This window comes from Lontra canadensis, unplaced genomic scaffold, assembly GCF_010015895.1.
Source record: "Lontra canadensis isolate GAN:19392208 unplaced genomic scaffold, GSC_riverotter_1.0 scaffold19, whole genome shotgun sequence".
NCBI classification, from domain to species: Eukaryota; Metazoa; Chordata; class Mammalia; order Carnivora; family Mustelidae; genus Lontra; species Lontra canadensis.
The window spans coordinates 22,484,083-22,498,822 of record NW_022631013.1 but is presented as its reverse complement, the minus strand read 5'-3'; positions in this window follow the sequence as shown (position 1 = coordinate 22,498,822).

Here is a 14,740-nt window from a genome sequence, read left to right as displayed (position 1 = left end):
GGCAGGCTACAGGAGCTCAGAGGAGAAAACTAGTCAGGCAGAGGCAGTCAGAAAGCCTCCCAGGAGAGGGTGATCTCAAAGCTGAGATACAAATGACAAAGAAGTTAGCCAGAGAGGTGAGGAGGGAGAGGTGGGCTGTCCCAGGAGAGGGAGCATCCCACTACTCAGCCTTCATGGGTGTCATATGCTCAGTGCCCTGGGTCTCCCAGCACTCCCTCATGTCTCTTGGTCTTTTTGCACACGCTTGGGCACAGATCCTTCTCCTGCTAGAGGAGCTTCCCCCAACCTTTTCCCTCAGCCCCATCATCTCCAAGCAATTCCACTCCTGAACAGACCCAGCAGAAATGTGAACATACATGCGCCAAAAGACACACCCTAGAACACTCCCAACAACACTAAGCACAGTAAGCACATGTGCATCAACAGAGACCGGTCAGTGAATTACAAGATATCCACAAAGCAGAATGCTATACAGCAATGAAAATGTGTGAGCTACTATTATATGTAAAAATATGTAACAATATCACAAATACAATGTTGAATGAAAGAAGCCTAAAGCAAAAGAGTATGTCCCATGAGATTCCATTGATTCAAAAGTTCAAAAGCAAGCAAAAGCAATCTATGGTGTTAGAATTCAGGATAGTAGTTACCACTTAGGGGAGTGGTAGTTACTACAACGAAGAGAAGATATGGGATCTGTGTTGGTAGTAACATCCTGTTTCATGGGGCGCTTGAGTGGCTCAGTGGGTTAAGCCTCTGCCTTTGGCTCAGGTCATGATCTCAGGGCCCTGGGACAGTGCCCTGCATCAAGCTCTCTGCTTAGCAGGGAGCCTGCTTCCCCCACCACCCTGCCTGCTGGTTTGCCTACTTGTGATCTCTCTTTCTCTGCCAGCTGTATAAATAAAGTCTTAAAAAAAAAATCCTGTTTCATGAAGCGGGTGCTGGTTGCATGAGCTCATGGAAATTCATTGACCTGTACACTTTTGATACATATATTTCTCTTTAAGGCACACTTTACGTCACCTTCACCAGAAAGACTTCCCAGGTTATTGAGCAAGAAGGGCTTCATGTCCAAAGAGCTCAAAAACCCTTCCGAAAATCCACCTCAATATCTAAAAACCATTGAGGACAGAGCAACCCAGGACTGCACAACTGCCTCCATTTTCCTAGAGATCCTGGACATATCCTGATCACTCTCTTGGCCCATCTACTGCTTTAAAATGAGGCAATGGAGCAGATGTGCTTCTAGTTCTTTTCCAGTGGTTAAGACATTTATAGGTCAATAGGTCATCCAGCTTTCTGAATTTCCTTGTCAATCCTAACATCTGGTCATTAAACAACTCTGAAACGGCTGCAACTCTCAGATGAGTGGCACCCAGCCTTCTCATCAAGGAGGGACACTGTCACTAATTTTCTCCATGAGCCCCACATAATGGAACAAGATGAAATTTTTAGGGGTACCTGGGTGGCTCAGTAGGTTAAGCCTCTGCCTTCAACTCAGGTCATGATCTCAGGGTCCTGGGATACAGCCCAGCATCGGGGGTCTCTGCTCATCAGGGAGCCTGTTTCCCCCTCTTTCTCTGCCTGCCTCTGTGCCAACTTGTGATCTCTCTCTCTCTCTCTCTCTGGGTCAAATAAATAAATAAATAATCATTAAAAAAAGATGCATTTTTTAAAAAAAGATTATTTGTCAAGATCCATTTGTTTTAATCAAGGGATTTATATACAGTAGCCAACCTGGCCTTGTGACCAACATGCAGTAACCAGTTTCCCTCCAGTGGGTTGGAAAACTCCCACTCAAAGCAGGCGAATATGATCATTTTGTCCATCCCACCCCACCCAGGAAGATCCACATCAGGGGCTCAATGTAGGATATCTGCTATTAATTTTATGATCCAGAAATGCATTTGGGAGCCCTTATTTCTTTTTTTTCAAACCTCTCAAGATGGCACCCCTAGGTCAAGGCTACTATATCAGTTCCTTATCCCACATACCAACGAGACTTTGGGTTTTGTCTTCAGATATTTCTTGGTGCTATTTTCCTAACTTCTTTTTAATAATGATATCAGAAGGAAATGGGCTTTTGTGATGTTATGTAACCCAAGTGAAATGAAATAAGGCTGTTTCACTAATACCAACACTGGCCGCCATTTATGCCGTTCCTTTTACCCACGCAGCTACTGTCCTACTGTATCGTACTATGTGGGTTCACTTGAGCTGAGCAGTCAGATAACATGGGTTCAAATCCCACCTCTGCTCCTGACTGACTCGGAGACCTAAGTGAGTGGGCACTCGACCTCTGAGAGTCCTCATTTCTTATCTATAGAAGGAGACTTCTAACATAGGTCACTGAGTGACTGGGAGGACCAAATGCATACCATCCTTGGAAGCACACAGCCCTGTCCTTGGCACAGAGGAAGCACTCAAAATGTTAGCTATTCATAGAAATTCCATTTTCTTCACAACAACTCTTTCAAAAAAGCATCAGTATCCCCATTTTTGTAAAGAAAAAACTGAGGCTCAGAGACTTGCCTGAGATTACACAGTGGTTGGATGGGCAGATCTAGGATTTTCGATCCTAGTTGTACTAGACGCCAAATCCTGACCTCTTTTCCCTGATCCGTCCTTCAGCCTCTGCAGATTGTAGTTAGAAGCCTCTGTATTTATGTTTATAAAGGAACCGAAGCAATCATTTTTTGAGGGAAAGAACATTTCCATTTTTGTGCTTAATTACTTAGAAAAAAAGTAAAATTATTAGGTAACGCTTTTACTCGTTAAAAACCTAATTTTTCTCAAGTTCATTTTTTTATGTTCCTACTCAAGGTTATCAGCCCTAATTTTGTGATTGTTGCCAATCTTTAGGCCCTAGCAAAAAGGTTCGAAGAACCCTAGCCAAGCGACATGACCTTGGGAGGCTCCTTACCCTCTCAAGTGGACCTCAGTTTCTCCTTATTAGAACAGCGGAGTGGATGGAGGCTCTCCCAGTGCCCACAGCCTTGACAGGGAAGCATCCCTTCTGACATCATTTCGGGGTCTTTTCCACACATGAGCAGCTGGGCTTCCAATGTTTGATTCCTGCCCTGTCTTCCTGAACTCTGTCAGTGGAGGAAACCAAACAACAACAACAAAAAAGAATCCAACATCTGTTTTCACATCATGACTGGGAATTCATTCCTTAAACATTTTTCATACTTGACCATAAGGGCATTTCGTCACGAGTAACAGGATCCGTCCCTTGCTCTCTGGCCTCCTTTGCACTTTGCTGATAAGACAGTAATGAATGTGCTGATGCATATTTCCAGGAATCAAAGCTTCTCCCTGGCCCAGGCCAGCACTGCTGCCTTCTCAGAGGCAGGTGCCAGAGCCCAGTGCCCTTCCCAGGCATGCTGGCCAAGTCACCGTCCTTGAAGCTTCGTTCCCTCCCCAACAGCACTTCCCAAGAGACCCTGGAAACAGGCTGGTCACTGCAGCAGCCACAATCAAATATCCTTCTCCCCGGCTTCCTGGTGTGTGGGCCACGTGGGGAGAAGGACCTCCCTGTTCCAGATTCTAAGTACCCTCAGCTTTACACACGAAGAATAGGAACGCCTTCCTCCCATGGTTAGGGTGATAACCAAGTGAGTAAAAGTGTGTCAAGAACACCCTGTGAACGCACCATCTGTGAAGAAACATGCAGACACCAAGTGCTGCGTTGAGTGTGGCACAATGTCATTATTGAATGAGAATCTGACTGTGAGACCCCCCGGACGAGGCAGCTTTGTTGGTGCAGCTCTCAGCGGCATGCGGAACTACACACTTAAACAGAGACCACTCCAAAGAAAGCCTTTAAATCAAAATATATATTCTTTGAGGAATACATGGTGTTTCTCTCCTTTTTCTAAATGCGGAAACACAAATGCAAAAGAGCAGCTGTGATTTCTTCAAGACAAAAGTCTTGGTGATTCAGAGTGTGCCTTTGCTCAACTGTTTATCTTCTAAAGCCAGCCTCCCTCTGAGGCCTCCTGGGGTGTTCCGTAGCAGGCCTGTGGTGCAGGGAGCCAGGCACTGGGTCCACCACGGCAGGAACACTGATTCTCTATGAGCTTAACAAGTTTCTTCTCTTGTTTGGGCCCCAGTTTTCACACCCATGAAATGGGTGGGGAGACCCTGGGAAACCATGGCTGTAGGGATAGTTCTCCAAGGGCAGGCATAACAATGATCGCTGTGGGGAATGACTTCAGGAGTTACAGGCCTGGAAGAAAACAGCTGAATAAAAAAGGTAATGGCTTTTCAATTCTCCTTTTGGCCTTAAGATTACACATCAAAGAGAAAGCCTCATGTTGGTGTTTGTAGGACAAAAGCCTCTGCACTTGTTCCTTTACTCCTCAACTGAGCGCGTATCTCAGGACTAGGCTTCTACAGGTGGGAGTAGCTGTAATTTAATCTCCTTATTTTGTCATCCCTGGGCCTGTGTCTTGGTTAACTTCTACTTTAGCAAGCAATTTTGTTTTTATTTACTGTAGTGATATAACGTTTCCTTTACAAATATATTCATTTTATTTTTAAAAAGTGTATTACTTAGAGGCACCTGGGTGGTGCAGCCGGTTAGGCATCAGACTCTTGGTTTGGGCTCAGGTGGTGATCTCTGGGTTGTGAGATCGAGCCTCACGTCAGTGGGGAGTCTGCTTAAGATTCTCTCTCCTTCTCCCTCTGTCCCTCCCCCCAACCTCTCTCTCTCTAAAATAAATAAATCTTTAAAAAACAGTAAATTATTTCAAGGGAGTAGCAGATGTTATAGGAAGCACATAGGTATGACAACAACCATGGCCCTGCCACCCCAGTTAGTTAGGGAACTCTGGGAGCCGGTATCTAAGGTTACTTCCCTCACTCATGTGAATGGCTCGGTCATGGGATATTCTCACTGTGGTCCATTCTTCTGGCTACCTGGGTGGTGACTCTGGGTCAGGGGTAGGGAGGACCAGGTGGCTGGGGAATTTTGTCCTGCCATGGGCAGAAGAACAGGCACATCCTCCATGAATAATCCTACTTAGAGCCAAGGGAGGACTCTGGCTGTGGTTGCTGTATTCAGAAGAAACTGCCATAGTCATGAGTTCTGGATGGTGCAAGAGCTTGCAACTTGCCAGAATGCATAGCAGTTCAGGAATTCTCACCCCACACCTCTCATTTAGGTATTTTTTCCTGACTTCATTGTACAGGTGAGGAAGCAGGCTCAGAAGTCTAAATGACCTGAAAATTCACACCTCTAGAAAGAGATGAAATGAGAACTTTATTTTTTTTAAGATTGATTTATTTAGTTTAGACAGGGAGAGAGAGCAGAGGGTGGGGAGGAAGGGGGAGACGAAGAGGAAGAGAGGCAGACTCCCCACTGAGTGCGGAGCCCAACTCAGAGCTTGATGTGGGGATCAATACAGGGGGCTCGATTCCATGACCTCAAGACTATGACCTGAGCCGAAATGAAGAGTCAGACGCCCAGCCGACTATACCACCTAGGCACCCCTGGAATAAAGACTTTAAATCCACATCTTTTGCCACCAAAGTTCATGCTCTTTCAACTACAAATGATGCTAAGGAAGGTTTAGAAGGAAACCAGGAAGAAGAACAGATATTTTGTGACTATAATAACCCATTCTATGAATATACTATATAAATAGCTTTCTACTTTGGAACAGTTTATATCCAACAGATGAACAGCGTTTCTGGCTTAGCCTTTGTGTACATCTATAATATGTTTATACAATAAATTTCTAAAGAAACAAAACAGGAGGTATCACAATTCCAGATTTCAAGTTATATTACAAAACAATAGTAATTAAAATAGTATGGTACTGGCATAAAAATAGACACAGAACCAGTGGAACAGAACAGAAAACCCAGAAATAAACCCACAGCTATATGGTCAATTAATCTTCGACAAAGGGATGAGAAAAAGACAGTCTTTTCAACAAATGGTTTTGGGAACACTCGGCAGCTACATGCAAAAGAGGACACACTTTCTTATACTATACAAACACACAAAAAAGCTCAAAATGGATTAAAGACCTAAATGTGAGACCCAAAACAATAAAAATACTCAAAGAGAACACAGGCAGTAATCTCTCTGACATGAGCTGTGGCAATATTCTTCTAGATTTGTCTCCCAAGGCAAGGGAAATAAAAGCAAATATGAACTATTGGGGCTACATCAAAATAAAGTTTCCACACAGCCAAGGAAATAACCAACAAAGTAAAAGGCACCCTACTGAATGGAAGAAGATGTTTGCAAATGACATATCCAATAAAGGGTTAATATCCAAAATATATAAAGAATTTTTACAACTCAACCAAAAAACAATCCAATTAAAAATTGGGCAGAAGACATGAACAGACATTTCTCCAAAGAAGACATCCAGATGGCCAACAGACACATGAAAAGATGCTCAACATCACTCATCATCAGGGAAATGCAAATCAAAACCACAATAAGATATCTCACATTTGTCAGAATGGCTAAAATAAAAAACACAAGAAACAACAAGTGTTGGTGAGGATATGGAGAAGAAGGAACTCTCTTGCACTATTCATGGGAATGCAAACTGGTGCAGCCCCTGTATGGAGGTTCCACAAGAAGTTAAAAATAGAACTATCCTGCTATCTAGTAATCACACTACTAGGTATTTATCCAAAAAATAAAAAAAATTTTAAAAAAAAAGAAAGAAACACTAAACCAAAGGGACACATGCACCCCTATGTTTATTACAGCATTATTTATAATATTTATAATTTTAATAATATTTTAATAATTTAATAATTTATAATATTATTTATAATAACCAAGATATAAAAGCAGCCCAAAAGTCCATCCATAGATGAATGGATAAAGAAGATGTGGTATGTGTGTATTTGTGTGTATATATAATGGAATATTATTCAACCATAAAAAAAGAATGAAATCGTGCCATTTGCAACAACATGGATGGAACTAGAGAATATAATACTAAACAAAAGAAGTCAGTGAGAGAAAGACAAATACCATGTGATCTCACTCCTATGTGGAATTTAAGGAACAAAACAAATGAGCACAGGGGAAAAAAAAAAAGAGAGAGTGAGGCAAACTATATAGGACAAACTGATGGTCACTGGGAAGGGCGGGATGGGGAGAAAAAGGGCATGGGCATTAAAGGGTACACCTACCATGATGAAAAAAGAAGATAAATACCTAAAATTCTAAATGCTGTGTCAAAAGCTATATATACATCTTTAAGGCTCTTGACATATACTGACATGTATTGCCAAAATGCCCATCAGAAACATTGCACCAATCAATTCATGTGACCTCAGCATGAATGAGAATGTCCCTTCTCTCACATGTCCCCTGATTCTGAGTATTTAAATTACATTCCTTAAAATAGGAAAGAAATGGCACTCTAGTGTTTTAATTAGCATTTCTTTGATTATCAGTGAAATTAAACACCTTTCGATTTGCTCACTGACCATTTGGATTTATATGTGGAAACCTTATGGCCAAGTTCACTGTTTCCTTTTTCAATATGTTATACATTCAGGATTCAGGATATGGAAAAAGTTTCCAGAAACTCTCTGGGCCCCAGTCTTCCTAAATGTAAAATGGGTTTTAGATGGAACACTTTCATGACCCCTCAACTGTCACCCTAGCTGACAGGGCAGCATCAAGCTTGCTGGAAGCCTGAGCACATCTGCTAGATTGGTGTCTCCAGTGTGTCCTCCCTCCAGTCAAGATGGTCCAGGCTGCCAAATAGGCTGGACCAACTCTGCCAGAATCACCACCATAACTCCACTTCCTCGCATGGACGCCCCACCCACGACCATTTATTGAGGGACTGACTGACTTTTGCATCCACGTTAAACAAAATTATTTGTAATAAAGAAGTAGTTTAGGTATTGTTACCTTTGTTACCTTTGTTACCAAAGTACCTTTTTACTTTTGTTACCTTTGTTAACTACACCATCTAAAGAAGAGGAGGTAAGGACATCCCTGCCAGCCCCACCAGCAATCCTATCCTTGAGAAACAGATATGCAGAAGCTGGACTTGACCACCTCTGTGGTAATGTGAGGTGACATTTCCTCCATGTGTATAAAAGAATATACCCCTAGCCTAGAACAAGAAAACTGTAAAGCCTTAGGAGAAAACCACATCTATCTCTCCAAAAACAGTAACTGGAAAGATTAAATTTTTTTTAAAGATTTTATTTATTTATTTGACAGACATCACAAGTAGGCAGAGAGGCAGGCAGAGAGAGAGAGAGGAGAAAGCAGGTTCCCCGCTGAGCAGAGAGCCCGATGTGGGGCTTGATCCCAGGACCCCGGGATCATGACCTGAGCCGAAGGCAGAGGCTTTAACCCACTGAGCCACCCAGGCGTCCCCTAATTTTTTTTTTTTTTTTTTTAAGATTTATTTGAGAGAGAGAGGGTGGGAGGGAAGTGGGGGCAGAGCAGGATGCGGAGAGAGACAAGCAGATTCCTCACTGAGCACGGAGCCTGGCATGGGACTCCATTCTAGGATCCTGAGATCATAACCCGAGCTGAAACCGAGAGTCAGATGCTTAACCGACTGAGCCACCCAGGAGCCCCAAGAAAGATTAATTTCTTATCACAGACTTCCTTTAACAATGATTGTTATGAAGTTAGAAAAAAAAATTGTCATTTTTCATCTTGGGGGGGTGAGTGGTTAAGATGGATTCCATTTAGTTGAAAGTGCAGGGAGTTGAAATTCCTTCAAACTGATCCTTGCTTGAAAATGAATATGGAAGCATAGTATAAGGTAAGTAATGGAAGTGTATATCTTAATGCCCTGGGGAGGGTCGTATAATGTTTTATCTCACATGTCTTCCAGAAAAAGTAGTTGTACATTTTAACCTGGGCCTCCCTTTATATCTCATGTCCCATGCTTGGCTGGACTCACTCCCCGCACCTCACCCCCAGCACACTCATGTTGTCCATAAAAGTGAGCTGCAAACAGAGCAGATTTATCATTCATGGAGTGTCCCCCATCTTCCATGCACCCCTAACCTGCTCCCTTTCTGAACTCCTGGCCCACTCACTGCTGCCCTCTGCCGCCCCTCACACTTGCCATCCCCTTCCTGTCTACCTACAGTTTCTAGCTTTGCCAGGCCTTGCATTCTGGTAGCTCTTGATGTCCCAGTCCTCCTAGTCCCCAGCTCCATCATCTGGGCTCCCAAACACTCAGCAGAGGAAGGAAAGGTAGATGTCAACACATTCCTGGTTCCATCTTGGAGCAGAGGAAATCTGGCAGATTGTGAATGCTTTACTATGTCCTGATGCATCCAACTCCAGAGCTCAAGCTTACCACTCACAATGCTAAGCGAGACATTCCTCAGCATCTTGCTCCATCAGGAGGACCCTGAAGGATTATGAGATTCAGCCTGTCCGTGGGGCTCCATGCCTCTCCATGATGTTGTGTGATGGGTGCAATTTCTGTGGGAAGAAACCTGCTCCCACCAAGGTGTGGATGAGAAGGAAGCTGTGAGCCCAGCATCTCCTGTCCCTTTGCCTCGCCTCCCACCATTCAACTCTTAGCTTCATTCACCCCAGGATGAGGGCAGGAGAGAAGATTCTAGAACTTGGTGCATGCTTCTGTGCTGGGTCTGCAGGGAGAGCATGCTTTTGAACCCTGAGTGCATTCCATCCGGGCATGTCCTGAGTGTAAGAGTTCATTGCTGCCTTTGAAAACAGTGGGGGCCAGAAGAGGAAAGCCCCCAACTCAAAGCCCCTTGAAGAAAACCATCGCAATAACAAACTGATGAACAAGCCGGTGGAAAGAGAACAGAGAGGGAAAAAGAAACCAGATGATATTCTTTTAAAACTAAAAATCCCTCAGTAATTTTTTCCCCAGGTTTCCAGCTGCAGCACCACAGAAATCACCTGCTGTTAACTTAGGGGAGTGACTTGACCTTTCTCAGGCGACATCTTCTGTAAAAGCGTGCTAATAATACGTACCATGGGGTGCCGCAGGCTTAACACAGCACTCAGCAGACAGCAGGAGCTCTGTAAATGGCAGCTCCTTCTCCATGGACACAGGGCCTAACTGGAGAGAAGTGGTGAGCTTATAGGAAGCACTAAGGATGGGCACATTGAAGCCTGTGAGCCCTGTAGCCATGGGGACGGTACGAACAGGGAAGAGGCTGGAGCACTGGTAATGACAGTCGACAGCAATGAGGAGCTCCGCATCTCCGATCCAGCATCCTCACTGGGAAGACTTCTGCCTCCTCCCCCAGAAGTGCCTCTAGCACCTGGCGATGGTTGTTACCCACTGTGCTCAATGAGATGGAGGAGTCACCCAGGTGAGAGGAGGAGCCTCACCCCAGCCCCAGCCCACAGAGGTGAGAGGGAGGCTCGGGAGTCAGGCTGTATTCCAGTCCCTGCTCTCCTGGGCTTTATTATTATTTACTTATTTGAGAGAGAGAGAGAGAGAGAGGATGCACGAGTAGGGGAGACAGGCAGAGCGAGAGAGAGAAGCAGGCTGCCCCTCCCACCCCTGCCCCTGAGTAGGGAGCCCAACACAGGGTTCAGTCCCGGGACCCTGAGATTATGACCTGAGCTGAAGACAGACACTTAACCAACTGAGCCACACAGGTGCTCCTCTCCTGTTTCTTAAGGTATGACCCCATACCCTCCAACAAGTCTCTGAGCCCCAGACCCCCTCTCTAAAATGGGTATGATGATAATCCATGCCTCAAAGTGTCCCTGAGATGGTTACACTGGATGAGGAAATTGTGCAAAGTCTTGAGTATGAATCAAGTATCTTCACTCAGCACTTAGAGGTTACACTGTTGTCCTTAGTATTAGTATTTGGTCTTAAGGGTTGTTACCGGGCCCCTGTGAAGTTCTGACTTTTATGCAACTCTTTTCATGCTGTTTGAAGAGTCTCGTTGACAGAACCCCACACTGCAGCCCAAATCAAGCTAATACTGCCAAATATCCAGGCTGGGGTTGAAGGTGCTCAGCTCAAGGGACTGCTCTGAGCCTCTCCTTCCTCATTTGTAACCCAGTGTCATCTGGACACTGCAGAGGGACTGGGAGGATCCCACGAGGGAGTGGGTGGAAAGTGGCCAGCAGCGGGCTTGGCACAGAGGAAGGCTCGAGGAATGGGAGTTCCCTTTCTTTTCCTGCTCCCCCTGGGAAAGCGTCGAGTGCGAGGGTGAGGACGCCCTGGGGCACCTCTGGCCACCTGACCGGAGGGAGAACTCGGGTGGAGAGCAGGAAAGGGGGGTGTGGTGTGGAACAGGTCAGCCTCTTTCCCCTCTGTGACCCAGCAATTTGGAAACATCCTCCCGATCTGCTGTGCTGTTCTCCTGATGTCCAGCCCACGGTGGCCAGAACAATGGCAGGATACAGGCCTGTGCTTACCAGCAATGGTGTGCCGGCCTTCGGGCCAGGCTGAGCACGGCTGGTATCCAGCACAGAGGGCTGGCCACCTCAGTCTCAGATGAGGGAGCCCTGGTACATCCCTGGGATTTTCACCTTGTGGTTCCCCTGGGAGCCCTTCTCTGAGGCCTCCCTGCCGCACTGATGGAACAGGCTTCATACTCCCAGATTTCCTCCTTCTCACTTGGCATGAGCTGGTGTATGGATTCCTCATTTCCCCTGAGAGATCTTTGCAACTTTATGCTGTTTCTGATTATAATATAATAAGCTGTCAATTTTTTAACTGAGCACCTACTATGTGCCCTGCCTAAGGTGAAGTACTTAGTCAGTCCTCCTCCTGGATTCTGTGTTTGCACATTCACCCACCCCCAAATCAACACTGGAGCCACATTTTGCATTTTCATGGTTATTCACAGACATGCACTGAGTCACCCCACACACACATTCCTGTCTGAGGTTGAACAGGGCGATGCTCTGCTTTTTTGCTTCAGATCTCATGCAAGTATACTTTTTGCAGTCTATTTAGTGCCATGGTTTTCACACTGGGGAGAATTTTGTTGATAACTGTGCTGTTTGAAATGGTCCCCAGGCATAGTGTTGAAGTGTCATCTGATGTCCCTAAGCATGAAGGCTGGGATGTGCCTTACAGAGAAAATAGACATACGAGATGAGCTTCTTCTGGGCATGAGTTATGATGCTGTTACCATGAGTTCAATGTTGATGAATCAACAATAAGTATTAAACCAGACAGAGCAAAACAACAATACACATGCAAGGTTATGCATCAATCAACTCATGAAAATGTGACCAGAGGCTCCTGGGGGCCTAACCCTATATTTCCCCCTAGAAGCAACGGCTCGGTATTTGCTAATTAAGTGTTTTCAGTGACATAATGAAAGATAACTACTGTGAAAAATAATAACTGTATTTGTCATCTTCTGTAGCCCTTCAAATAAGCACAGGGATCTATATTTTTATCCCCATCTTATAGACGTGGAGATGGAGGCAGAGAAGAGCTGACTAAGGTCACCTGGCTCACAGGTGGCCGGGCTGGGATCACACCTGTCTGCCTCCAACGCTTGCATCCTTCCAACCACATGGGGCTGTGCAGCTGCCTACTTCCCAGCTGCCAGTGTGACTCTCACACCCGTAGGGACAGAATGTGTATGCAGGACCACGTCGCTGAGATATAGCCTTATCCTCACTTTTTGGGGAAAGTCAGACCTGGAAGAGGACAAGGGAGCCCAGGGCACGTGGCAGTGAGGCCGCACATAAAGGCATAGAGGGCAGGGGCAACTTTTGCATCCCTTCCGTTCTCCCCACCCTCTGAGAAGTAGTCTGGGCTCCTGAGGCCTCATTCTATAAGTTCCCCATAAACCTTTCCTTGGGGAAAATACTGGTTTTTTATAAAGAGGACACTACTAGATGATGCCATGCACCAGGTATTACACCATTTGTTCTCACAAGTCTGAGTATTACTAGAGAATGTTACTCCTGGAATTGTCTTTACTGAAGCCCCGCCCACATCCACAGTACTAATTGCACACCAAACCTGCTTAATGTGATGTGAACACATGCAACTTTCTTTTTTCTGGTCACTGAAGCACACCTGGCCCAAGGGCAGGGCAAGACATGGGGCCAAAGAGTCAATGTCCCTGGGAGCAGCCCTCAGAAAAGGATGGTGCGGTGCTGTGGGTAAAGGGTCCCGACTCCCAGACTGTTCCGCACTCACTCAGAGTTCCCCCGTGAGACTGGGATCTCATCACCCATAATGCTACCTGGCTTGTATTTCCTTCCCCTCCCTGTCTTAGATCTCCTCCCCAGTAAACTACCTGAGCCCAAGGAACAGTTTTCCAGATGAACCATGTGCCCAGAACACAGAAGCAGGCAGTGAAAGGGGTAACTGAGCTTCACACGGATCAGCACCCACAGCTATGACGTCCTGAACATACTGCTCCTCTCTAGAGCAAGGACTAACCTGAGGCCCTGAGGCGTCCTGGAGCGGGGGGGTGAGGGGGGGGGGGCAGACGATGGATTTGCCACCAGGGAGTGACAAACAGTAGATGGTGGCTGCGTGCCATACCCCCTAGTTGGTGCCCCAAACTGGGATTCTGAGCAAAAGATTAAAATGGGGAAAACAACACTGAGGTGCAGATCCGCCGTGTTCCAGTCATCTTGCTAAACAACTTTGACAGATTCATCATTTCTTTGAACGCTCTTGGCATGTCCAAGTAGATAACCTGCGTTACACACACACCTCAGAAAGACAAACACAGGCAGCATTGCACTGTAGCATGGCAATTTGGTACCAAGCCTATCTGACTCTGAGCTTTTGCTCTTCCCCTTACCTGCCCCACCCCCAAGAGCCTCAAAGTTTTACTCTTCAATAGCCAACATGCAATGGAGGCCTGTCAGGGGTTGAGGCACATGGCGGGGTGGCACTGAGTCTCGAACTCGACTCTGCGGGCAGCTGCAGGAGCTACATCGGTCCCAGTTTCTATGGCCAGGAGTCCCACCATGACTTAACTCTGTTTGGGGCTTCCCGGGGCTGCAGTCAAAGTGCCAGCTGGGCTGCATTCTCATCTGGAAGACCTAGTGGGGAAGATTCTGCTTCTAAGCTCATTCAGGTTGTTGGCAGAATTGATCTCCTGGCAGATGTGTGATTGAGGACCCCAGCTTTCAATGGCCATCAGCTGGAGACTAACCACAGGTACTAGAAGCCACCCACAGTTCCCCAACATGTGGCCTGTTCCAGAGGCAGTTCACAACACGGCAGTTTGCTTCTTCCCTCCTTCCAGTCCACTAAGATGGAGGCATAGGTAATGCAGGATAATCGTGGGAGTGACGTCCCACCTCCTTTGACGTATGATGGATAGATTTGTTATTTGCACAACTATCACCACCATCCTCACTTGTCATTAATATTATTATTTTTTAGGGGCGCCTGGGTGGCTCAGTGGGTTAAGCCTCTGCCTTCGGCTCAGGTCATGATCTCCGGGTCCTAGGATCGAGCCCCACATCAGGCTCTCTGCTCAGCAAGGAGACTTCTTCCCCCACTCTCTCTGCCTGCCTCTCTGCCTACTTGTGATCTCTCTCTGTCAAATAAATAATTTTTTTTTAAATCCTTTAAAAAATATTATTTTTTATAATTATTATTAATTCACTATTCTGAAGTATAATGCTAAGATCTCATTTACCTTTTGGACAGGAACCTTCTATAGTTCCCAAAGCCTCTGGAGTAAAATCTGAATTCCAAGGCCTGGCATTCTTGCCCCCCTCATAGCTTCCTAGCTTCATCGTCCCCCTCTCCTGACTCTTCCCCAGCCATGCCCAGCTCTT